At 36.6% G+C, this 24,841-nt stretch overlaps 1 pseudogene; it reads right to left on the bottom strand.

The window, feature by feature from the left end:
• LOC108529303 (elongation factor 1-alpha 1-like) overlaps positions 1 to 24,054 on the bottom strand; it is a 121,703-nt pseudogene extending 97,649 nt beyond the window's left edge.
• Positions 24,055 to 24,841: the final 787 nt, after the last annotated feature.

Here is a 24,841-nt window from a genome sequence, read left to right as displayed (position 1 = left end):
TACTCCACCCGGTGAGGTGTAGGGTGTCAGACTGCCCCTAGTGGGGGATGTCTCCCAGCTAGGCTACTCAGGGGTCAGGGACCCACCTGAGCAGGCAGTCTGTCCGTTCTCAGATCTCAACCTCCGCGTTGGGAGATCCACGGCTCTCCCCAAAGCTGTCAGACAGAGTCGTTCGCGTCTGCACTGGCCCCGCTGCTTCCCCTGTTGGTCTTCAGCTCTCTGGTGTTCTCTCTTAGAAGCTCTATTTGATGTATGGGTATCTACTCACCATTTTGGTCCTTCTTTGTGGTTAATCAGTCATTTGGAATTCCACCCCCTGCCCTTCATTTTAAAGTTATGTTACTATGCGTATAAACATTAAGAATTGCAATTTTCTTTTCAAATTCAATTTTAGTTTTTTAGTGATCATCTTTAGCTTTAATTCTTTTTGCCTTTATGTTTATTTTGTCTGGTTTTAATGTAGGTATTCCAGCTTTCTTCTGTTTAGTATTTATCTGATATATCTTTATTCACTCTTCTAATGTTGTCTTTCATTTCTTTATGATAATGGGACTCTTACAAACAAAACTTAACAGGGTTTTAAAATACTGAATTTAATACTACAAAATTTACTTTAAATGAAGAATTATTTTAAATGTATACTGATCACTAATATATCTTATTGGTTCTATTATTTTATTATGTGTTTCCTATTTGCCTAACGTTTTGTTTTTTTCCTTAACTCTTTTCTTACTAGTTTATTGTTGTTTTTTCATTTTAATTTTTTAATTAAAAAAACCTCAGAGTTTTTTTTAAACCCATACAGAAATTTTATATTTGTTTGGTTAAATTTATTGACTTTTGGAATTGCATTTGGATTTTGAATTTATAGTTGCCATTTTTCATTCCCATGACTAGTGTGTTTCAACATTTCTGAGAAATTCTTAGCCTTTATTTATTCTAGTTTTGCTTTATCTCAGTTTCCTTTATGATTTCTTTTGGAGCCCTGACTAGATGTGTCATCTTAACCTATTTTTAATTTCATAGGTTTTTTTCCAGGCTACATGTTGGAAAATTTGTTGGAATGTATTCTTCAGTTTACTAATTTCTATACTAGATTTTTATTTGTGTCTGCCAGTCATCTTGGCATTTAAATCCAATTCTCTAAATTGTATTCTCTCTCGGAGATTTGACAGACAACAGAGGTGCTGTAAATTCAGACTGTAAATCTCTATGAGGGCAATTTTGTGGTTATGAAATCTCCCTTTTCTCTCCATCCGTACCCCACCTTCCTCTATGACAAGGCTTGAGACAAGCAAATTTCCTTGCCATCTCCTCCTAGACAATCAGGTTTTGCTTCTTCATCTTTATACTGCTGGCAGAAAATCCTATTAGATTTCCCACTTTTTTGAGTAAGTGCTCAATATTATCACCTGTTCCGTGGATATTGTGCAGTCACTGGAGGAAACTCAGGTGTTCAGGGTTGGGCAGAAACACTCAGAGGTGACTTTGGCACTGGCTTATCTCCTAAATTTTCTGTGCAGTAATGGGGAAGTTCCACAAATCCTTTTGTTTGTTTTTAACTCAGTGATACACTTAAAATTTAAACTATTCATATATATTTGTTCAGCATTTTAGTTGATTTTATCTAGAGAGTAGTTTAAGGTTTCTGGTGGTGTTAGAAAAGAAAGTTTTGACCTAATTTCTTATATCTATAATTTCACTTCCGCTGCAAAGTCATTATTCCGTAGTGAGTTGTATGTTTTTAGTGGGTGGCTCTGTTGTCAACTGACATTACCATATCCTTCTGGCTATGAGTCAGCTAGCCAGTGATTAAAAAGAGAATTATTTTCCATCTGCTTGTCATCTAGGTTTTAAAGTAGATAATTTCATCTCCTGACAAAAAAAAAATCTGTTTCTGTATTTTACAAGCAGAGTGTCAGCCGTGTTGACATTCTGTTTCCTTTTTTGTTTATATTTATCATTTATGTTTATATTTATAACATTATATTGTATCATTTTATGTTTCATTTCTATTTCTATTTCTATTTTGTTTGAAGCATTGTAAATATGTTGACTGGGAAGGTTGTCAGATCTCCTTCAATGTCAGATCTGGTTCCTGTCTACTGTTGTTTTTCTGATAGTCATTGCGTGAGTACCAAGAATTGTTTTGGGGTTTTTGACACAACACAAAAATTTAGCAAATATGTAGTTTCCAGCCTGTAGTGCTTCACCAAATCTGAATGTTGCCTCCAACAAAAGACGGTTTCTTGTTTAGGTTGATATTACTCTCTTTGCTGGTGCTGAATGTTGTCAACCTTGGGCAATCCGGTTAATTCAACCTTGCTTCTTCATGCAAATTTCACTTTTGCATGAGTTTCTTTACATAATCAAGGTACAATTTTTGCCTTGATATTCTATCTTCTAAATAATAACTTTTCCAAGTTTGGGGACCAAGTTTCAGAGATGAGAAAGCACTGAATCTGGCCACTATGTGAAGGAGAGATTCTGTCTGTAACCATCCCCATCCACACAGAGGCACAGATCAGATTCACTCTGATCAATTTTGTGAGATTCTGCTACTCAGTTTTTGTGGCCATCTTGGTTATTATCATGGATATGTGGTAAAATCATGGAGGACAACAACCGTATTTTGTTTTGTTTTTCATTCCATTTCTTTTCTTTTGCCTAGTTATCTTAAAACCCAGAAGGCCTAGCACTTTGAAGGTCTTCAATTAAGTTTGAATTCAAGCCCTTCTCCAGTGTTGCTTCCTCTGGTTATACTGTCTGTGGGATAATTTATCCTAAATACTATTGTCCAAGGTATGTACAAGTTACCTATAGTCAGCACTTTAGGGAGAGTTTTTAGTAGATGAATTCCTTATTCAAAATAAATGCTGTAGGCTTAGTTAACTAATAATGTATCATTATTAGTGAAATTGAAATGAGTGATATTTAGGTTATGATTGCTTGGAATGGTGATTCAGGATCCAACACTTTGGCCTGAATGAATACACAGGAGAAGATATCCAGTAACCAGGCTGTATGTATCAATGGAGTGGAACTCCAGGTCTGCACTCTAGTGGACCTGCAGACCCCCTTTCCTCAGAGGATCAGGATCAGACTATAGGAGCTGACTTTCAGTCCCCTCTGAAGTGGGCGTTCCATACATAGGGCTGCTGGCTATGTCTTCAGTCAGAGAGAGGGACTCAGCAGCTCCAGAGGGTTCACACCTATTCTTTAATAATAAATGTCTGCATCTAGCAGAAGGTGGCCTGAAATTTGTTTTACTGAAACTTGTTTTACTGCAATTGATTTCTTGGAAGTGAGGTACAGGGCTGGAGACTATAGACCCTCTCCCACCTCTGACTATTAGAGGTTTCCAGTATAGAACTTTACGTTTTTTAAAACAGCCAGCCTGACTGGTTTGCAATGCTTTAGTTTTATAGTTATGTGCTTTCCTGTCTGCTTTTCTAGGTATCAGAAATGCTCTAGGGGCCAGACTCTGGAGTACACTGTGCAGTTGGGGTATCAGGGTCTTGCTTTGACACAGCATATTATAAAAAAGTCAGGAGAGTCTTTTGAATTCTGTAAGTGATAATGATAATTCTTTTTTTAGCAAGAAAGAATTGAAAAACAAAACAAAAGAAAGCACGCATTAAACTTCCTCATTTTTCTAGGTTATATTTCTTTTGGATGTATCTTTCCTGGGTATTCAGTCCTTGTTTTTTGACCTACCAGTACTATTTTCATACCAAGAGATTATTAATATAAGTTCTTATTCACATACAAAATGATAACACATTTGTTTGGGGCTTTATAAAACAAAAAGCCCAGTATTTACAACTTACATGTGATTCATTGTTCTTTGGGAATTAGCTAAACGTGGATTATATTATAGTCAGTGCAGCAACTGTGTTTCATCCATAAGTCACTATATAATTAATTTTTCTGCATAGGCACCCTCTTCAATTGTCGCATGTTCTTTTCCTGAAATCTTGCTGTGCTTTGTATCACACATGTTTAAAACCTCTTTGTTCTGCAAAAGTCACCCATTGAGTAGGAGTGTGAATTCAAATGTTAAAGTCACCATGGAATCCCACAGTTATTCAGTTCAGTAAGATCTGTGTGACATCACACTTTTGTTTAGTATCTTAGGAAAAAAAAAAAAAAAAAGAGGCTAACACTTGGTGCCTCCAAGTGCTAAATGAACCTTTGTTTTCTTCTTTCTAAATGCTCTCTCCCTGACCACCAACCAAGGCAAAGGACTGTTTCCCAGCATATTAAACTTACGCCATATAACAACAGAACCGATTAGTTCTTCTCTGGAGTGTAAACCATCAACTTTTCACCATGGATTGATCTCTTTCTCACACATTTTTCTCTCCTTCAATGCACTTTTTCTAGAACACATTCACTCATTAATATTCTGCCCAACACTCCCAATTTTTTGTCCTTCTTATATGCAAAATATATTCATTCTACCTCAATGGCACCAAAAGTCCTGCTTATTTCAGCATGAACTCTAAAGTATAAAGTCCAAAGGCTCATTGATATAGGTGAGACTTGAGGTACAATTCATACTGAGGCAAAATTATTCCACACTTCTGAACCATGAAACCAGAGAAGTTATGTGCTTCCAAAATAATACAATGGTGGGACAGGCATAGGGTAGACATTCCCATTCCAAAGAGAAAAATTAGGAAAGAAGGAAGGGTTTATAGGTCCCAAGCAAGTCCAAAACTTGGCAAGGCAAATTCCAGTAAAACTTATGGTTGAAGAATAGTCCTATGTGGTTAGATCCCCTACCTTCTGGACCCACTGGGGCCATGAACCTGCCATTTGGACCCATGGGTTAGGCATTGCTGAACAAGTGCAGGACCCCGGAGGCTTTGCTGAACAAGTGCAGGACTCCGGCAGGGTGAGATTTCTCTTAATGCTCTGAAAAAAGCCTATCTAACCTGCTGAAATGAAGGTAGTGGCCCTGATGATCTCTGAATTGCTTTCAGTGTCATTTTCCCCTTTTCTTGATGAATAGGGCACATTTCTAGTCAAATAGTTCTGTTGTTCCATGTTGTCAAATTTAAGAAGTCCAATAGCCTTCCTTCCTTTCATTCTGCCTTTTTCATTTTAGTTTAAACTGGCAATGTTTTTGCTGGTATAGCCCCATCTCTATTTTTGGTTTCTGTTGAAATGACTGGTAAAGTCCATTGGTCTCACCCCTGATTTCTTTGTCAAATGGTTGTTCAGCCATATCTTTAATATTCTCTTCTGAACAAGCTTTCTGACCTTTTGCAATATGGATAGGTTAAGAAATTTTCAAATCTCCAAGTTCTGATTCCTTTCTGCTTAGCAATTCCTTCTTCAATTCATCTCTCTCTTCTTGCATTGTTCTATAAGGAATCAGGAGGTTCTAAGCTGCCTCTTCAATGCTTTGCTTGAAAATCATCTCAGCTAAATATCTAATTTTATTGCTCACAATGTCCACCTTCCACAAAGCATTAGAACACAGATCAGCCGAGTTCTTTGATACTTTATAGTAAAGATAGCCTTTCCCCCAGTTTCCAACATGTTCCTCGTTTCTTCTTGAGACTTCACCAGAATCATCTTTAATATTCATATTTCTAGCATATTTCTAGAAGTCTTGTATCCTCTATTACCCATCTCCAAAACCACTTACAGATGTTTAGGTAATTTTTTTTATAGCAGGACTCCACACCTAGTACCAAAATCTATATTAGTCAGGGTTCTCCAGAGAAATAGAACTAATAGAATTTATATCTATATCTATATATGTACATCTATATTTATATTTATATCTATATCTATCTCAGATATAAAGAGATTTATCATAAGTAATTGGTTCACATAATTTTAGAGGCAGAGAAGCCCCAAGATCTGTAGCCAGCAAGTTTTAAGTCCAGGAATTCCAATATACAGTTTCAGTCCAAGTTTGAAGGCCTGATAACCAGGAGAGCCAATGGTATAAATTCCAGTACAATAATCAGCAGCTTCAAGACACAAGAAGAGCGAATGTTTCCACTGAAGTCTAAAGGCATCACCTACACTGAAGAGGGCAATCTGCAGTATTCAGAATAGAGTCAAATGCTAATCTCATGCAGCAACACCTTCACCAACTCACCCATAATAATGAACGACCAAGTGTCTAGCACCTGTGCCCAGTCAAGTTTACAGATAAGACTAACTATCACAGCACTCTTATAAAAAAAATCACATGACCATAAGTGAGCAGATTGTTTGTGTTCTCTCTATTCTACTTCATTGGTTCATATGACTGATACCTTGTATTTTTGTTTTACTATCATTACTATAAATTTCAGTGACTACCTTTTCTTTATCTCAGAAGAAAGGGTGAAAGTTTCCTTAAAAACTCAAAAACATCAAGTAAATAAACATTCTGAAAAATTCCAGTAGCTTGCTTAATTTCAAAGTGGATTTTCCTGATTTTTTTTTTGAGTTCTCAGAAGTGCCTGTTACTACACAATAAGTTCTGCCTTATTTTACCAGATACATTCTTAGATTAATTTATTCAAGTTTCATAATGCATAACTGTGTTCTAGCACAATGTCCACTTTGACCTCATAACTTTTGTGCTAGTTTTGTCCTAATTATTAAATACAGCCCATTATAGGCTTTTAAAATTAGATCTACCTAAAGTTTTAAGGATTTCTTTAGATAGTATTTTCATATTTCTCAATGTTTAAATTCTAGTTTACCTGTAACTTGTAAGCAATCATCCCCCAACCATCTAGAACAGATCTATTTGTGCTCGAAATACATACAAGCCAAATTGTACAATAGCTGTGTGTGTAACAGCATGAATCCCTTTGTCTTCTAACTATCTGATATCTGATAATTCAGGGTCACAGAAATACTAAAATAGAAAAGGTAGAATGATCATGGGAGTGAAGAAAAGAGGGTAAAGGCAATACTCTGAAATAAACTTCTGATTCTAAGAAATAGGGTATAAATGTGTAGCATATATATTCAAGTTTTTTTTTTTTTTTTGTCTTTTGCAATACCTTAAAGTGTAAAATCTTTCCATGTCATACATTGCACTAGTAAAGTAGAAACAAAACATCAAGTGGAACCAGTGAAATACTGGTTTCACTATAAAAGCAAAATATCTTTTCAAAAAATATATATTTTATAATTGTAGCTACATTTAAAGCTATCAAACGTACACAAAACTAAACCTGTGTGTTAAATGGACCCCAATCACAACTATGATTATTCAAACCTCTGTGTCTTTGTTCATGTTCTCTGTTGAAAGTTTGAAGACAAAATTGGAGACTTAACTGAGCATGGCAGAAACAGCACAGGTTTGGGAAGTTGCCCAGACTAGAGTTCAAATCCTTACCCTGATATTCACTAGATTTGGTAACAGCAACAAGTTGCCTAATATCTTTAAGCCTTCGTTCCCTTACTTGCTTGAAACCTTGTAAGAAATAAATAATTTTCTATAAATAAATAAATGAAAGCCTTCACCAAATGATAAGAATGAAAAATGGATAGTATTATGGCTTATATAAAATCTAAACTATATTTATGCCAAAGGTGTGTCACAGGGCAGGTGCTATGATTATCCTTGTATCTACAGAGTTTGTGTAGTAGTCGAGCTCCTTTAAAAGTTCATTTTGTTGGTTTTTAAGCTCATAGGAAATTAGACTTCTTTAAAAACCAGATTTAATGATATGGAGTAAAATGCGATTTGCCTAGAATTCTAGTCTCTTGCTAAATGTCCCTTATTCAATATGAAGTGGGGTATATCTTAATTATATCCTAGTCTTTCAAGTGCTTGTGTAGATGGGAAAATTTGAAGATCATTTGGACCTGGATGTATTGCAGAGCTGACAAGTTTGGAGCCAACTCTGAAGAGTTCACTGTGTTCACTATGGGGTGAGGTCTTGTGACTGTCTCTTTGTGGCCCAAACAGATTTTGAGCTCAAGAGGCTTTCAGGGCATTTGCCTGATGACCTGCTTTAATGATTTTTTTTTTTTAAGTGGGGAGTGGAGTTTTAGAAAGAGACAATCATACCTCAAGAAATTCTCTATTGTGATCCAAATAAATCATGGGAGATTTCTAAGTTTTGAATGTAAGTTAAAAGCCCTAAAACATAAAATAATAATATCAAATAAAACTGTGGCTTGCACAATCTATCAGTTGTTTTCTGCTCATGGCAGAACCTAGCTAGGAGAATTTCATTAGGGTATGTTTTATAAGTGGTGCTTCTATTTTTATTTAACATAGTTTCATGAATAAGTGTATGGAGACAAAAGAGATGAATTTACATATTCAGTTGATTTTCAAGGAAAACAAAAATAATTATTCCTTTTAAATTGCTTTTATCAACTAAAGTTGCATGAAAGTATCAGTGATTCCAAATGACAGGAATTTAAGATTCTTGAAAATGGGCTATGGGATATACATAAACTTCTCATATATATCTATTATATAGCAAATAATTTTCAAAATAGAGTTGGATTCTTGAAATGTTTTCATGTCACTTTGAAAAAAGGGTATGATAAGAAATCATTGATTCATTTAGAGAAGGACACGTACTCTGGGTTGTGTTTCTGGTGATGCCAGTAAATTTCTGCTGATCCATGCACACCCTTTTTGGTAGGAAATAAAGTATGTATATCCATATCTAAAAATATAATCAAATCTTTATTCATCCTTTATCTCCTCAGAGCACAGTGTTTCAATATTTTCCAAGGAAATTTCAAGAAGAATAAGGAATAATGTCAATGGTTGGCCATTCGATGCTTCTCTAGATACCAATAGTTTCATTATACTGGCTTAAGTACTTTAAAAAGAGAAAATCAAAGTAAAGTCTTATTTTCCAGTCACAGCTTTTGGGGAGACAATTGTCATTTCTTAAGGATTTTGCATTTCATGCTGAAAAGGAGATCTGATAAGAAATCACTTATTCACTTAGAGAAGGGCATGTCCTCTGGGTGGTTTTTCCAGTCATGCCCATAGATTTCTGCTGATCCATGCACCCTTTTTACCCTGTTCCCATTAAGAAACAATGGCTTTTATTTGTGATGTGACTGATCAGGGATGGGGTACATTCTGCGACTACAGAACAAAATGAACTCATTGGCCTAAACATGGACTAAACCTTTAACCCGGACCTCATTTGTAGTTTGACTAATGTGGGAAACTACCAGAAGCTTACATTCAGAATTCTCCCAAATCACATGATATGGCAGATAACATGATTTAAACATCATCATGATTAAAATGCCTGTTTGTGAAATAAAACATAGGAAAACAGTCTATTATTAATTCAATATTGATGGCTTTCTACCTTTTGAAATTCATAAATTATTTAATTATTCTATCAACAACAGCAGCAGCAACAACTACAGCTAACATTTATTGAGGGTTTTTATATGCAAGTTTTATTGGCTAAATGATGTCTCTTCTGCCAATTAATATGTTGAAGTCTAAACCCCAGTAACTCAGAATGTGACTGTAATTGGAGATCGGGTCCTTAAAGAGGTAAAGTTAAATGAAATCATTAGGGTGGGCTCTAATTAAATATGACTGACATCCTTATCAGAAGAAGAGGTTAAGACAGATACACATGCACACAGGGAAGACGATGTGAGGACACCAGGAGAAGACGGCCATCTACAAGCCGGGAGAGAAACCTCAGAAGGAACTAGAATCGTTAACACCCTGATATCGGATTCTAACTTCCAGAACTGAAAACCTAAATTTCTATTTTTTAAGCCACCCAGTCTGTGATTTTTTTTATGGAAGCTCCAGGAAACTAATCCAGCCAGGCATGTGCTAATTGTCTTACATTCATTATTTTCCTTGCTTTTCATAATAACTTATGGAATGCATACTATTATGATCTCACCTTTGCAAATGAGGAATCATAGGTGATAGACAATTTTTAAGGGCTAGTGAATGAGAAGGCCAGAGTGAGAACCACTGCAGAGAGAAGTCAGCATCCACAGACTTAGCCATGCTGACATACCGCCCTGCTGCTACCTTCTCTAGCGTGCTACAGGAATGACACCACACCATTAGGGACGGACAGTTACTGCTCTAATTCTGTTGTTCTCATTCTGCAGATGAGGAATTTGAGACTCAGAGGTGTCTAGTTTAAAATCACTCTGCTTTCAAGTAGCTGAGCCAGAATCCCAAGTCAGATGTGTTTGACCCCACAGTCATGAATGTTAACCATCCAACTGTCCTGCTTTTGCCTCTTTTTGTATGGAGGAAAGGAACTCTCTCTTAATTTAGTTTTGGAGTTTTCGATTCTGGAATCATGCTTGAATAAAATTGAAACTTTGTTCTGCCCATTTTAATGCCGAATTTGAAATTTTGAAAAATGTATTCATTATTACTTAGAGCTATGGGGAAGTAAAAAAACTTAAAGGAAATCACAAACAGCAAAGTCACTTCCTTATGATAAAAGTAAGAGTTTATGGCATTGACCAGTAATTTTATATTTTACTAATACAAAAGTATCAAACAAGTTTATGGTAGAACATAATGATTTTACTTGAGCTATTTGGTTAATTTGTCTACTGCCTGTTTAGGCTCCTATTTCTTATGTCCACATAAAGGCAATAACATTTTCTTTTAACTTACTCAATAGAAGCTTTATGTAAATAACTGAATAAAGTAGGATTAGGAAAGCAATCAGAAAGCAATTTCAATTTAGCTGAAGAAACATGAAATGGGGAATAATACTCAAATAACCTAAAAGCAATTCTATTAGATCATTAAGTAGCCCACTTAAACTCAGCACATTTATGCAGCATATCCTTAAAAGTATCATCTTTTTAAACCATTTGGTCATAATGTAAAGTCCATTATCATAAACCACAATGATTCATGAAAATTCCAAAGCAGATGCAGAGAGATAAATATGGATGGAAATATTTCCAGTTATCTGAAATTTGCGTTTCTAGTAAAATTCATTTGTCAGAACGTATCTGCAAAGCACAAGGCTTGTAAATACCAGCCTTATTCTTCAAAAAGAAATTTCACAGCGTTTACATGTTAAAAGTTTTGTTCTTATAGACAGGTACACCAAGTCCTTGGCCAGAGCACATTTCCTCCTAGCACATCTAACACATTGTTTATTGCTTTCTTTAGCTCACTACTCATTAGAAGCAACAAATTAATAGAGAAGGCTTGGGCTATAACTAAAAGCAAATATATTGCTAGCAACAAACAGAACTTCAACATAGGAGGAGATAGAAATAAATCTTAAAGTACAATTTAATGTCAAAGAGGGACGTAGCAGTCTAGAAAGCAGTGGCTTTTGTAGGCAAATAGTTCCATGTATAAAATCTCCATCTGCCACCCATTTATTAGCTACATAACCCTTGGCAAGTTATTTAAAATCTCAGAGTGTCTGTTTTATCATTTGTAAAATGAAAATAATACAATATAACTGGCCAAGTCATTGTAGGAATTAAATGAAATTATTGTGCCAAAGGCCTGGTCAATTTTTGTTTCATTCTCAGGCCCCAAATTCTCCATGAACACTCATAACTCATTGGACCCTCAAGTATTTGGGGCTTATAATAATAATTGATTCCAAATCATTATGAAAAATATTTAAGCTGTCTGTGTCCAATATACTCTACTTAAGAATTTATGCTGATATATAATTCATGTTAGAAAAACATCAGATGATTATTAAGTCATCCCTGAATGGGTTATCCAGTTCATTTTTATTTTTATTCTTTTGCTCTTGGCTCCACCATCTGGGGAGCTGTGCTCCACAGTGACCTCCTTCTAGGACCTATGACAGAGCAGCCCATGTCTCAAATGTTAGCAAGCCACCATCACTAGGGAAATGAAAGCTCTGGAAATTCTACACTGGCAATTAAATGCTCCAGCCCTGAAGTGACACATCACTTCCACTCATGAATACACCGTTGTCACATGGCCTCGTCCAACCACAGGGGTCAGGAGGTCCAATCCTACCATAAGCCTAATATGTGGAAGACTGGATCTATTTGGGGAACAGCCCTAGTGACTTACCTCAAAAGAGACTGATGTATAAGCCAAGTTGCCAATGTATTTATTTATAAGGAGAAAATTCAGGATGGATCAGACTGGACACTAACATTCACTTATTAAAAAATTATTTCCTTTACCATATAATTATTTTAAGTGGGGAATATTTGTTACTAGGGATTGCTGGAGTTGGCTTTTCAGGGAACACTCTTACTGGTGTCAGAGCTCAGAAGTTGGAAAGTTGCTTGGTAGGTGCAGGATCAGATCACAGGGAATTGAATAATTTAGGGGAATAGTTCATCCATATTTTGGTAAAGGTTAGTGAACTATCTTTGCCCCACAGCAGACAACAATTTGGAGTGTAATTCCAGATTCAAAGTCTCTTTTTTGGAGTTATGGTGAATAATTATTTGGCAAATTTTATATCCCAACTTCAGTTTTACCCTCTTCAACCTGTCTCGCTTTTTTAGACAGGTTTTCCTGAAGTTCATTTAATGCGTTTAATGAGGCTCAATTCAAGCCCTGATAGTTCTGCTTTCATGTTTTTGTTTGTTGGTTGTTTTGTTTTGGCCAAAGTATGTTTTTTTGAAAAGTGGCTTCTGTGTATATCTGATCTAATGCTTCATGGTTTGGCTTTATTGGCATTTTTTCAAGAGTTGGGAGGTGCCCCTATTTGAGAGAAATAGAAATATTAAATAGATTTTTATATCACAGCAAATATATCACACCAAAATAGGTTTTTTAAATTTTTTTATTTTTATTTTTCCCAGCATGGATTTGCTCTCTAGATCATGGGTACTGAAAGTAATTGGTTGAAGAGGATTTTTGGGTCTGATTTGGGTTCTGATCCAGGATCAGCGGGGAAGAATGATAAGGTTTAGCAATAAGGCCAGGGTCTCAGGAGGTGATGATGACTACACGTGAGCCCCATCTTTGCTATGTCAGGGCTAAAGCAATAATGGGGACACATTAGTAGTGTGCAGATCACATCTGCAGATAATGGTGGTATTCTGGTGATAATGTCTCTGCTTTGATGGAAAGGATTAATATTAATCACCAAAATTGTCAGTCCAGGAGTGGGAGAGGTAGTATTATTTTAGAGCAGAAGAGGCCTTTTTGGCATCACTAGTATTATTCTAAACATTTTTATGTTCATGACTGTGATCAATAAAGGCCGAAAGATGCTGATTAAATGCATTTTCTTTAGAAAAACAAATCATATTTAACTTACCACATTTAACCATATGCTTGTTGAAAAATGTAGAAAGTATATTCTTTCTTTTATAACTCCAGAGACAAAATCGGAGCCAAAAAGGAACTTGAGTACTTACAAGGTCAATACGAGTTGATATGGTTCCAAAAAAGTTTTCAACATTAATGTACAAGAAAAAAGTTCCAACAGTTCATTGAGCAAAAATATACAAAGTGCTCTCTTGGGATCTGATTGTCCTTGACTAGTGAAAAGAATTCCATGGTAGGATGATCTGCACTCATCTTTTCTACTAACTCAAGGTCTTGAGATTTGGGATATAACAGAGAACCGTCAGTAGAAATGCATTACTTTTGGCCGGCTAGCTCATACACCTTATGTAGGACAAGCCTACACGTCTGTGCTAGAAATGTCATGGAGTAGGTGCTCAGCATGCTTGACTCACTCTCTGCTAAAAATATCATGATAGGGGATTATAGTAAAAGTTATCGTGTGAAATGAACTAAGACCATATCAATACTATTTCATGTATTTCTGAAAAAGTTATCAGTAGTACAAGAAGAAAGCTTCAACACTTCACTGTACAAAAATATACATATTGTTAGGGATTCAATTATCTTTGGCTAGGGAAAAAAATCCGGAGAAGAATTATTTATTTGCTCTGGGAGTCTCTGGTTTCCAACATTTCTAGAGTTGACTTAATGTGAGTCTGAGTGGATGCATTTCATGTCCATTACCCTGCCATGCCCTATGCTCTGGTAAATTGAGTAGGAAAACCAACCTCTCAGATCTTTTTTGCAATTGTTTATCTCCATGGGTTTATAGCAAATCACATTCTCAGTAGTTAGCATTTATGAATTGGCATGCTTTGATTTCTGATGAGGCTGTCTGAGAAGAAGCCTAAAATTTTAGCTAAATGACAAAAGTCTCAGGGTATGTTATCTTCCCAGCTCTCTTCATTCATAATGCCTGCATCCATTGTGCTCTTGAGTCTGGAATTATCCTGGGGTGCAGTGATCTTCACTGAATTCTACTCCAATGTTGATACTTCCCAAGTATAGATTTGGGAATATTCATGCAACTAAAATTTGCTAAATATCTACTTTGCATTAGGCTCTGCCTGGAGTATAATACAGAAATTAAAAGAAAGAGACACAGCAGATAACGGTTTGTTGGAAATGGGAAAGAAGGGACAGCCATATAGGAAAACAATTATAATAAAACAATTTATTTAGCTACATTCAGATTTCTGAGGAAACCTGATAGTAAAGGGATGTTGCACAATCCTTCAATGAAGAGATGATGGGGCTGCTGGATGTTGAAGATGGACAGGAGTTTGTTAGCCAGAAAAGGTAAGAAGAATATTCTAGCATTTGCAAAGATGTGAATTACATCAAAGAGCCTGGAGGGCTCAGGGAAGGCAGAGTAGGTCGGGGAAGCAACTGCACATTGGAAGCAAGACTTGTGGGTTGGAAATGGGGGTAGTTGAGGAGGAACAAGGGCAGAATAGGGAGATTCAGATCATGTCATGAAGGCTCTAAATTCTGTGGTGAAGGTTTGGGACTTTATTGGCAGCAAGGGGGGCACTGAAGTCCTGAAGCAGGGAGAAATGCTATGATCTGCTCTCTTCTTCAGAAACAATCCTTAGATTTACAGAGGGCGGACTTAAGATGGGCAGAAACCTGAGTAAGGAGATGGGTTAGGAGGATATTTGAGTATCTTGTGATGAGAGTTGATGGGATTCTGGATTATCTGCTTGAATATTGAATTGGCAGGGCCTGGTGAATAAGGAAGAGGAAGATCCATTCTTACATTCATTCAGTAATTATTCGTAAAGCTCCTCTTCTGTGCCAGGCACTGTTTTAGATGCTGATGCTGGAAATATTGAGGCAAAAAGATAGTCCTTTCTCTTAACAAAGCCTTCATTCTACCGAGGAAAGGAAGAGAGAAAGAGAGAGAGAGAAAAAAAAAGAAAGAAGAAAGGAAGAAAGAAAGAAAAAGAAGGAAGGAAGGAAGGAAAAGAAAGAAAGAAAGGAAAGAGGAAGGAAGGAAGAAAGGAAGGAAGAAGGAAAAGAAAGAAAAAGAGAAAGAAGAAAGAAAGAAAGAAAAAAAGGAAAGAAGGAAGGAAGGAAGGAAAGAAAGAAAGAAAGAAAGGAGTCCACTAAGTGCATAGTCATATCATGTTATGTGATGGTAAGTGCTATGAAGAAAAATACAGCATGAGACTTCGAGCTTAAAGCTTCTGCTTTTGGCCCATGAAACATTGCCTGAGAGGGCTGTGGTAGAAAACCAGTCTAGCAAGATGAGAGGATAAGAGGAAGAGGAGATATTGGACACCCTAGCCACTAGCCAGCATTCTCTGCCAGAGTACAGAACATTCTAGCTGAATCTTCTTTCTCAGAAGAAATTAGCTGAAGAACTGCCCAACCAACTCACAGAGCCATAAGAAATCATAGATCTTTGTTTCTTTCAGCCACTACATTTTGAGGAGTTTTATTAGTCAGGAATAGATCTTAGAAAGAATGCAGAATAAGAGAGAGTTGTCATTCAAGAATGATTTCTGATCTCTAGTGTAAGTGATGCCTTTACATAAGAGAGGCAGAAGATGAGGAAGAGGAAATTCAGAATGCCCCAAGCTGGATGGGCTTGGGACGCTCCAAACTAGGGCAAACTTTAATTCTTTGAGATTAACCATGAAAGGCCAGGTTTAAGAACATTTTTTTCCTATAAAAACTTGAAAAAGTATAGGCATCAGTGAGCATAGCTCATTAATTTGAATGCATTTTACTAAATTACTGTTTAATAAAATGACATTCAAATTATTAACCATTAATTACTTTTAAGTAATTAACATTAATAAATTATAATAAATATAAGTAATATTAAGTAATAAAATATTTAATAGTACCTAATAATATTTAATAATATTAATTGTTAATTACATATAAATATTAAGCATACTAAATAATTAATATGATTACTAAGCAATCAATATGTAGCTATAATTGTTTATTTTTTGTTTTGTGTTGTTTTGTTTGTTCTGTAGGGAAGGAGCAGGGGGCGTGACAGGAGCAAGAGGGTCCCAGAAACCAGTGGGAATGGATGGAAAGGCTGATACCAATGGAGAAGGGATGGAAACAGTGTAGCCAGAGGAGCCCAGGGAAAGAACAAACTTTGCCTTTGTTAATTTTTAGGAATTTGTATAAAAGGCAGCACACTGCACAACAATGTCCTGTCTTCTAGTCGACTTCCCATGATTGACAAGTAATATTTTAAAAATATATCATATATTTATTAAGTAGCCTTTATTCTTAGCAACTATTAAATTCTTTCTTTAAGGCGAGAAGAACCTGTATGGTTTGCTGGGTTACAATGATCACAGACTGGGTCATAAACAGATGAAAACAAAAAAGTTTTGCTAAATATTCTTAATTTTTGTTTCTTTTTCTAGAAATTTTAAGCTAGTACTTTAATATTACTTGTAACATGGTTGTAGTCATTCATGTTAGATACCAATAAGGATATTTCATTCTTTTTTGGCAAAAAATTACAGAAATGGCTTATGAGAGATTAATCATCCTAACAAGCTCCTATTAGCCTGGACGTTGCTGCCCCATGCTCTTAATATCCATGTTTCACCAGCCTCTGTGAGATTCAGTATAGAAAAGTATAGAAAAGAAAAGTGCATCATTATACATGATGCACTTCTATTCAGAATAGAAGATTTTAGTTTCAAGAAGGGAAAAAGTAAACTTAGCTTTTTCATCTATTCTGTGCAAAATATACCTTACTAGGTCTGGATATTGACTTTAGTGTTCAAGGTACGCAGGTCACTACTTTAGTTCGATCATATGTCCTAAGAAACAAAATTCATGATGAATTCAAAGCTTTCATGCAGCCTCCTTCCCTCAAGCTAAGTTTATATGGAAAGTCCTCCAAAGACAGAATAGTGATTTTTTAAAAAGGAAGGAAATAATGAAATAATTAAATGAAATCTATTGATTTGATTTTCAAATAGGAGAGAGGAAATGATATGACTTCAATTTTCTTTTAATTGCCTTTAACATATACCTTTAAATAATAGACCACTCAGTTGGGAAACTATCAGTCTTTTCAGGAGAGTGACTTTGACATGTGTTGAATAAATACAGGAATGTGTGCTTCCATCTTCCTCCCAAAAGGCAAATAAAATACCTTAGTGTAAAGAAGAAGCTGCAGACCAGGCGCGGTGGCTCATGCTTGTAATCCCAGCACTTTGGGAGGCCGAGGTGGGTGGATCACGAGGTTAGGGGATCAAGATCATCCTGGCCAACATGGTGAAACCCCATCTCTACTAAAAATACAAAAATTAGCTGTGTGTGGTGGCACGCACTGTAGTCCCAGCTACTGGGGAGGCTGAGGCAGGAGAATCGCTTGTACCCAGGAGGCAGAGGTTGCAGTGAGCCGAGATGGCACCACTGCCCTCCAGCCTGGCAACAGAGCAAAACTCCATCTAAAAAAAAAGAAAGAAGAAGAATAAGAAGCTGTATTACTTGCTACAAATGGACATAGGAGTGGCCTCATTAGAACCTTATCAGAATTGGCTTTAGTTTGCTTATATCCATGTAAGTCTTCTTTACTAAATCATAAGCCCTTTGAAAGCAGGGATTACATTTTCCTCATCTTTATATGCTTGACATTACCCAGTGCAGGGCCATATACATGGAACAAGATTAGTAAATGCCAGCTGAAGCAGCACATTTTGTTTCTCAGGCCTTAGCTCATAGCACTTGTAATAGTTGCTAGTATCGTATTAAACATGAGGATTGCTGCTTACTGTCTAGCCTCTCAATGGACTGAGAACTTTGTTCAGGCACAGATAGTACTTGTCTTATTCACTGCTTTATTCCCAGGAACAAGCACAGTGCTGGAGTGTGGTGTTTGCCTAGGAACTATTTCCAGCACAATTGAATGCAAAAACGAATAAAGAAACACAGCTTCAGTGTACCATCCATCTCTTGGAACAGGAAGGTCACAGAGATGCTTCTCTCTGCATGAATAGTAAATCTCATCCTACAATCTTTCTTTCACAGTGACAATATTGACTACCATATTATTCTGTTTGTAATCTGACATCTGAGTCTCAGAAAAGTTTGAGGGTCCTACTGCCGCTGGACCTTTCAAGAATGTGAAGTAGGTTGCCTAATGAAATACAGCACACTCAGTTAAAAACTAAGATAAACTGTGAGTAAAGTACACTATAAAGTGTAATTATGTTATATTTAAATAAAAAGTTATTCTTCATCTGACATTCACATTTCAATGAGCATCTTGCATTTTTATTTGTGAAAGCTGGCAACCTTAGTTTAAAGTAATTTTCTGTGCAAGACTAAGAAGACTGTCTGCCCAGCAAAGTTATTTCTTAGTTCAGGATCCTGTCCTAGATTTGCTCTCCACATGGGATATGTTCGATGCAAAATCTGGACCAGGAGAAATTGGCCTTCACAGAGCTTCCAAGTCCCCTTCCTATAGGCTCCTCTTCTTGTAGGAGCCATGCAGAGACCTCACTTAACATCGCGTTTCCTTTGTAGCTATATGTGGTCTCAGAAAAATTATATCATAAAGTCATTCCTACTGAGATATAAGTAGCTAAGATTAATATATTAGTTCTATCAGGCAAATCTATGCTGTAAATGGAAACCGTCAAAATAAATAATAGATAATTAATAGTAAGCGTAGAATTTGAGAATTTCTCTGAGTTGTTATTGGAGGTTGTTTTATGTAAAAATTGCTGTTGTGTTGTTCTCTTGAAATTAAGCATTTGGTGTTTGACTACTGTATCCTTTCATTTGTGTACATGTAAATCTGGGGTTTGGGCCCCAGAATCCTGTAGGATAATTAAGAGAAAGGGGTTACTCTAAGTGCTCAAGGCTTTTTATCTCATGACCGGAGAGGAAAAACAGAACTCTGTCTAGCTTGATATTAAAACAATTATGGAGTACCTTTACTTTGCTAGTGTTCTTTTTGCTAAGTATTCTCATATGTCGTTCTTGGAAAAATTCTGTGAGGTGGATCATATTATGTCCAGATTTTAGATGAAGCAATTGAAGTTGAGAGAAGTTAAGTGATTTGCCCCAAGCCAGAAAGATCGTAAATGGCAGAGCTGTGATTCAAACCAGGGTTTTTTTTGACTTTGAGGTGATCTTTTTGTCACACCATGGTGGCCACTTATCCCACAGCCTACTTCTTGGGAGTCCCCAGGTTCTCCCTTGAAGCTATAGATGTGGGCCTAGGGTGTGGCTGTTGGTTAGTAAATGCCCCATGGTTAAATGACTTTTGATTGCAAAGTTTTGAGAAAAAACAGTAATGCCAGATTACTTTAGTAGTCAAGGACAGGAAAATGATTCAGAATCATATGCTGTTTGGAAACTAAGCTTGGTTGCAAGTTTTTCTTTTCAAGAAGTAAATTTCTCTTTATCCATGAGTAAAGTCATGGTGGATGAAAGGCATCCTGACATCACCACTGAGATTCATTTCCAAGGTTGTGTTAAGAGGCACTTAAAGGGGAAGTGAAGCAAACTTGTGATGTAAGGGAACTTCATCTTTGATGCCCTCTCACTTACCCTTTAAAGCAACCTCTTTCTCCTTCCTCATCTTAGCACTGTCAGGCCTGGTTAACAATCTAGAAGGAATCGGAAAAATTATTCTACTCTTGGGTTAACTTATGAGTACTCAAAATGGCATCTATCCCTGGAATGTGATAATTTCAATAGAGAATGTATTAAAAAGGAATAAGGAGTTGAATTTCTAAATGGTGCCATCCTGAATATTAGGGTGGATCAATGAGGAGGATCTTTTTGGATAGGAAACTACTGAAACCACACTAACTAGGCAGTACCAGAGGACAGTGAATGTGTAGTAGAATTAGATATTTTATATTCACAGTTGGTTCATATTATTTAATTAGTAAAGTTAGTACTCCATGACTTAGAGGTTGTAGAAATATGGTTAAAATAAACAAACAAATTAAAAAATATGAACTTAAATGCTCTATAGGATTGATAAACATTGGAACCAACATTTGGTTTGTTGAAAAGAAAGCAAGACATAAGAGTCCCATTTGTAAAGTAGGAATTCAGGGATTGTGGTTTAGGGGTGTGTGTGTGTGTGTTTTGAGTCAGGGTCTCGCTCTGTCACCCAGGCTGGAGTGCAGTGGCGTGATCATGGCTCACTGTAGCCTCGACCTCCTGGCCTCAAGCAATCCTCCCACATCAGCCTCCTTGGTAGATGGAACCACAGGTATGCACCACCATGCCTGGGTATTTTTTAAAAAAAATTTTTGTAGAGAGGGTCACTCTGTGTTGCTCATGCTGATCTTGAACTCCTGGGCTCAGACAGTTCTCCTGCCTTTGCCTCCCAAAGTGTTAGAATTACAGGTGTGAGCCACCGTGCCTGGCCAATGTCCTTCATCTTTATGAAATAAACAGCTAAGACAAAACAAAAAATGAATAGAATTTGCTGCAGAAATAATTAATAGAGAATTTTAATACTGGATTTATTGATGGAAAATCGTCTGGCAATACTGAGATTTGCTACTAAGGAATATCTCTTAGACTAAAATGTGCTGTGATGTAGTAGAAGCAGCCAAGTTTTAGAGTCAAACAGACCTGGCTCTTTTTATGACATTGTATCGATTACTTAATATCTTTAATTCTTAACTTCCTCCTTTGTAAAATGGGAAGAATGATACATAACTGAGTTATTCTAAGAATATTCTAATATCTAAATGAGATATTAGTTTAAAAACGCCTAGTAAATGGATACGTAAGGCTTCAGCAATATTCTTACACTTCTCTTTTTTCCTTCATCTTAAGAAACGATTTATAAATAATCCTGCCTAAATAGAACAAACTGATTGTAGTTCCTAGATCAAAGCCATGCCTTCCAGCAGTAAAGTAACAGTAAAAGGGCTTGGAAGCCAAAAACAAAGTATACATACAGTTTTAAAGACAAAAGTGTGCTTCTAGTTGGAGAACAGTTTTTATCCTAATTTGGTCACCCTTTGCTTTTACATTGAGTTAGAAAACAGGCATGGCAATCTGGCACAATTAGGAGGAACAAATTCCCTGGACCTTAAGTTAATAACCAACAGGATAAATAGTTTATATTTTAACTTTGGACTTACAGTATAAGTTTTAATTCTCTAATGTCAGCCTGTATAATTAATATTATATTATAATATACATTATATATACCAATATATAACATATTATATAGATAACTACATAACTGATATATAAAGTGAATATATAAAGCAAATGATATATAAGGCAAATAAACCTGATATATAAAGCAAATAAGCCTCACTAAGCATGGCCTTATTGGCTGCAGAGATTCACAAAGTATTAATAGCAATAATAATAATCTATTTTCTGAATGGAAGAAATCCTCTGGAATTGGAAACTTTGCTAAGGTCCTGATACTAAAAGTCCTGCAGTGGCAAATAGAAGGGATGGGGCAGGAGAAAGGGGCTGCATTTGATATACTGAATTAATTGCACATAGCAAATTATTACAATTACTAAAATATGTGCCAAGACAGTAGGATCCACTGAACTTGAACTGTCTTCATAGATAGTTCCTAGCTCTGTAACAGATTCTGAATTTATTTTGAAGATACAGCCAATAGGACGCACCTGTTATTCTGGCTACTTAGGAGTTTGAGGCAGGAGAATCACTTGAACCCAGGTGGCAGAGGTTGCAGTGATCCAAGATTGCACCACTGCGCTCCTGCCTGGGTGACAGAGTAAGACTCTGTCTCAAAAAAAAAAAAAAAGAAAGAAAGATTGCCATGACATAATATGCAGCCATTAATAGTGGTGACTAACAATGGAAAACACATGGAATCCACTTAGGTGCCTATCAGCAGTGGACTGGATGAAAAAAATGTGGTGCATATGTACCATGGAATACTATGCAACCGTAAAAAAGAATGAAATCATGCCCTTTGCAGCAACATGGATGCAGCTGGAACCCATTATTCCAAGTGAATTAACACAGGAACAGAAAGCAAATACTGTATGTTCTTACCTATAAGTGGATTTAAACATTGGGTACTCATGCACATAAAGATGGCAACAGTAGGCACTGGAGCCTACTAGAGAGGGCAGGGAGGGAGGGAAGAAAGGGTTGAAAAACTAATTATTGGGTACTAGGGTTAATACCTAGATGACAGGATCAATTGTACTCCAAACCTCAGCATCACACAATGTACCCAGGTAACAAACCTGCACATGAACACCCTGATCTAAAAGTTGAAATTAATAATAGTAATAGTGAATCAGAGCTATAAAAATGATGTGGTATGAGTTAATACATGTATGACTGTTTAAATGCATGTATGTATATATGTATGTACATGCATATGTACATAGAGAAATATCTGAAAGATAGTTTACAAATTAAAAACTGAAATTATGTCTGGGGTATATGATTTTTCAGATGACTTTTACTTTCTTGTTTATCTTTCTTTTTTGGTTTGATTTTCAAATGATCATACATTATTTTGTGACCCAGTAAAAAAATAGAAGTTTTAAGAAAGAAAACAAGTGGCATGTAGATGATTTTTATATATTATGATATATATAATTAAATATATACTATACTATACATATTATACACTAGCCGAATATATAAATATATACACAAATATATATTTATACTAAAATAATTAATATATTATATATTACATTCCACATATGAACTTTGAATTAATAGGTTTTTGTCTACTTTAATTAATTATTAATTAATTAATTAATTAATTTTGAGACATAGTCTCGCTCTGTCGCTCAGGCTGGAGTGCAATGATGTGATCTCGGCTCACTGAAACCTCCTCCTCCCGGGTTCAAGTGATTCTCCTGCCTCAGTCTCCTGAGTAGCTGTAATTACAGGTATGTGCCACCGTGCCCAGCTAATTTTGTATTTTTAGTAGAGACGAGGTTTCCTCATTTTGGTCAGGCTGGTCTCGTACTCCTGACCTCATGATCCTCCCGCCTCGACCTCCCAAAGTGCTGGGATTACAGGCATGAGTCACCACACCCGGCCTTTCTCTACATTTCTGTGGGAGAATTTCAGAAGCAGGTATTTAAATTTTTATATTCCTTAACCAAACCTGAACTATTGGTTTTACCAAAAGGCTATGTTTCTCAATCTTTTTTTCATTGTTGCTACCATAGACATTTTCTCCCTAATTGTCATTCCTCTTCACCCCTGCCACAAAATTTTAATATTATATCTGTTTATATATTTTGGCCCTTTTGAGAATCACAGACTATTCTAATATCTAAGACATTTTTGTCCCCCAGGAGCTATTTTTTCCCTCTTCAGAGGTGATATTGACCCTGTTGAGAACATATAACATCAGCCTTGAACATTTTAGTGTCTTGCCATTAGTAAGTGTGCTCAATAAAGGTGAATGTACCTCCTTTTTATCCTACATACCTGTATTCATCCCTGTCCTTCCATTAGAATACTTTGCTTCTAGCAAACACTTGAATGTTTATTGAATACTAAAATATTGATTTAGTCTTACTTTAAGAAACAGAGAGGTTCTGTTCCTTATTACCACCAGCTCACTCCAAATTTCAACTTCTCCAGCCTGCAGAAAACGCTTCTCCCTTTAAGTCCCCCAAATACTTATTCTAAGGCCCCTTTCTAAATTCCTGCTCAACTTTCATGTTATTTTGCACTCTCCCTACCAGAGTTTACTACGTACTACAGGAAGTACTTACTTCACAAATCCATGGAGGGTTGTGCTTGCGAGGGCCGTTTCCAATGATGTCTTTTGACTTTGTTGTTCTCTGCATCCTGCTGCCTCCTAAGCCCCTTCATGCTGCTGCCCCTCCTGTCCCCAGACCTTAAGGCCAATGCTCAGCTGACACTGAGTTGTAGTTTTTTTTTTTTTTTTGAGATGGAGTTTTCCCTCTTGTTGCCTAGGCTGGAGTACAATGGCACTATCTCGGCTCATCGCAACCTCTGCCTCCTGGATTCTAGCAACTCTCCTGTCTCAGCCTCCCAAGTAGCTGGGATTACAGGCATGTGCCTCCATGCCTGGCTAATTTTTTGAACTCTTAGTAGAGATGGGGTTTCTCCATGTTGGTCAGGCTGGTCTCGAACTCTCGAACTCAGGTGATCTGCCCACCTCAGTCTCCCAATGAGTTGTGGTTTTAACATAGCTTTCTCATGGCCGAAGCCGCCCTAGGAATTAAAATGCAGATAAGGAGAACTTAACACTGCTTCAGTGGTTACTGTTGTAGGTCAGGTTTCTTCTGAGAGTAACTGTGACCCTCCTGAGGCCCTGCATGTTTCTGGAGGGCTGCTTCCTGTTGCCAAAGTGGAGTCCCTTTCAGATTTTCTTCTGTTTTCCCTCCTCTTTGGGTCACACCAGGGCCCCATACTTTTCTTCCTAATCCAAAGCAAGGAAGACATCAACACAGGTAGTCAAACAAACAAATTAGAGTAAACAACTCTATGATTGCTCTTGGGCCACCAGGCCTCAATGAAGGCTGCTTTTTGTATCATGGTACAGATGGATTAAGGATTCAGTCTGAAACATCCGCATTAGATATTTCATTGCTACCAAACTTTGCTGAG

The sequence above is a fragment of the Rhinopithecus bieti genome, unplaced genomic scaffold, assembly GCF_001698545.2.
Source record: "Rhinopithecus bieti isolate Rb0 unplaced genomic scaffold, ASM169854v2 scaffold_5882, whole genome shotgun sequence".
NCBI classification, from domain to species: Eukaryota; Metazoa; Chordata; class Mammalia; order Primates; family Cercopithecidae; genus Rhinopithecus; species Rhinopithecus bieti.
The sequence above is the reverse complement of the archived record's forward strand: the minus strand, read 5'-3'. Positions and strand labels throughout refer to the sequence as shown.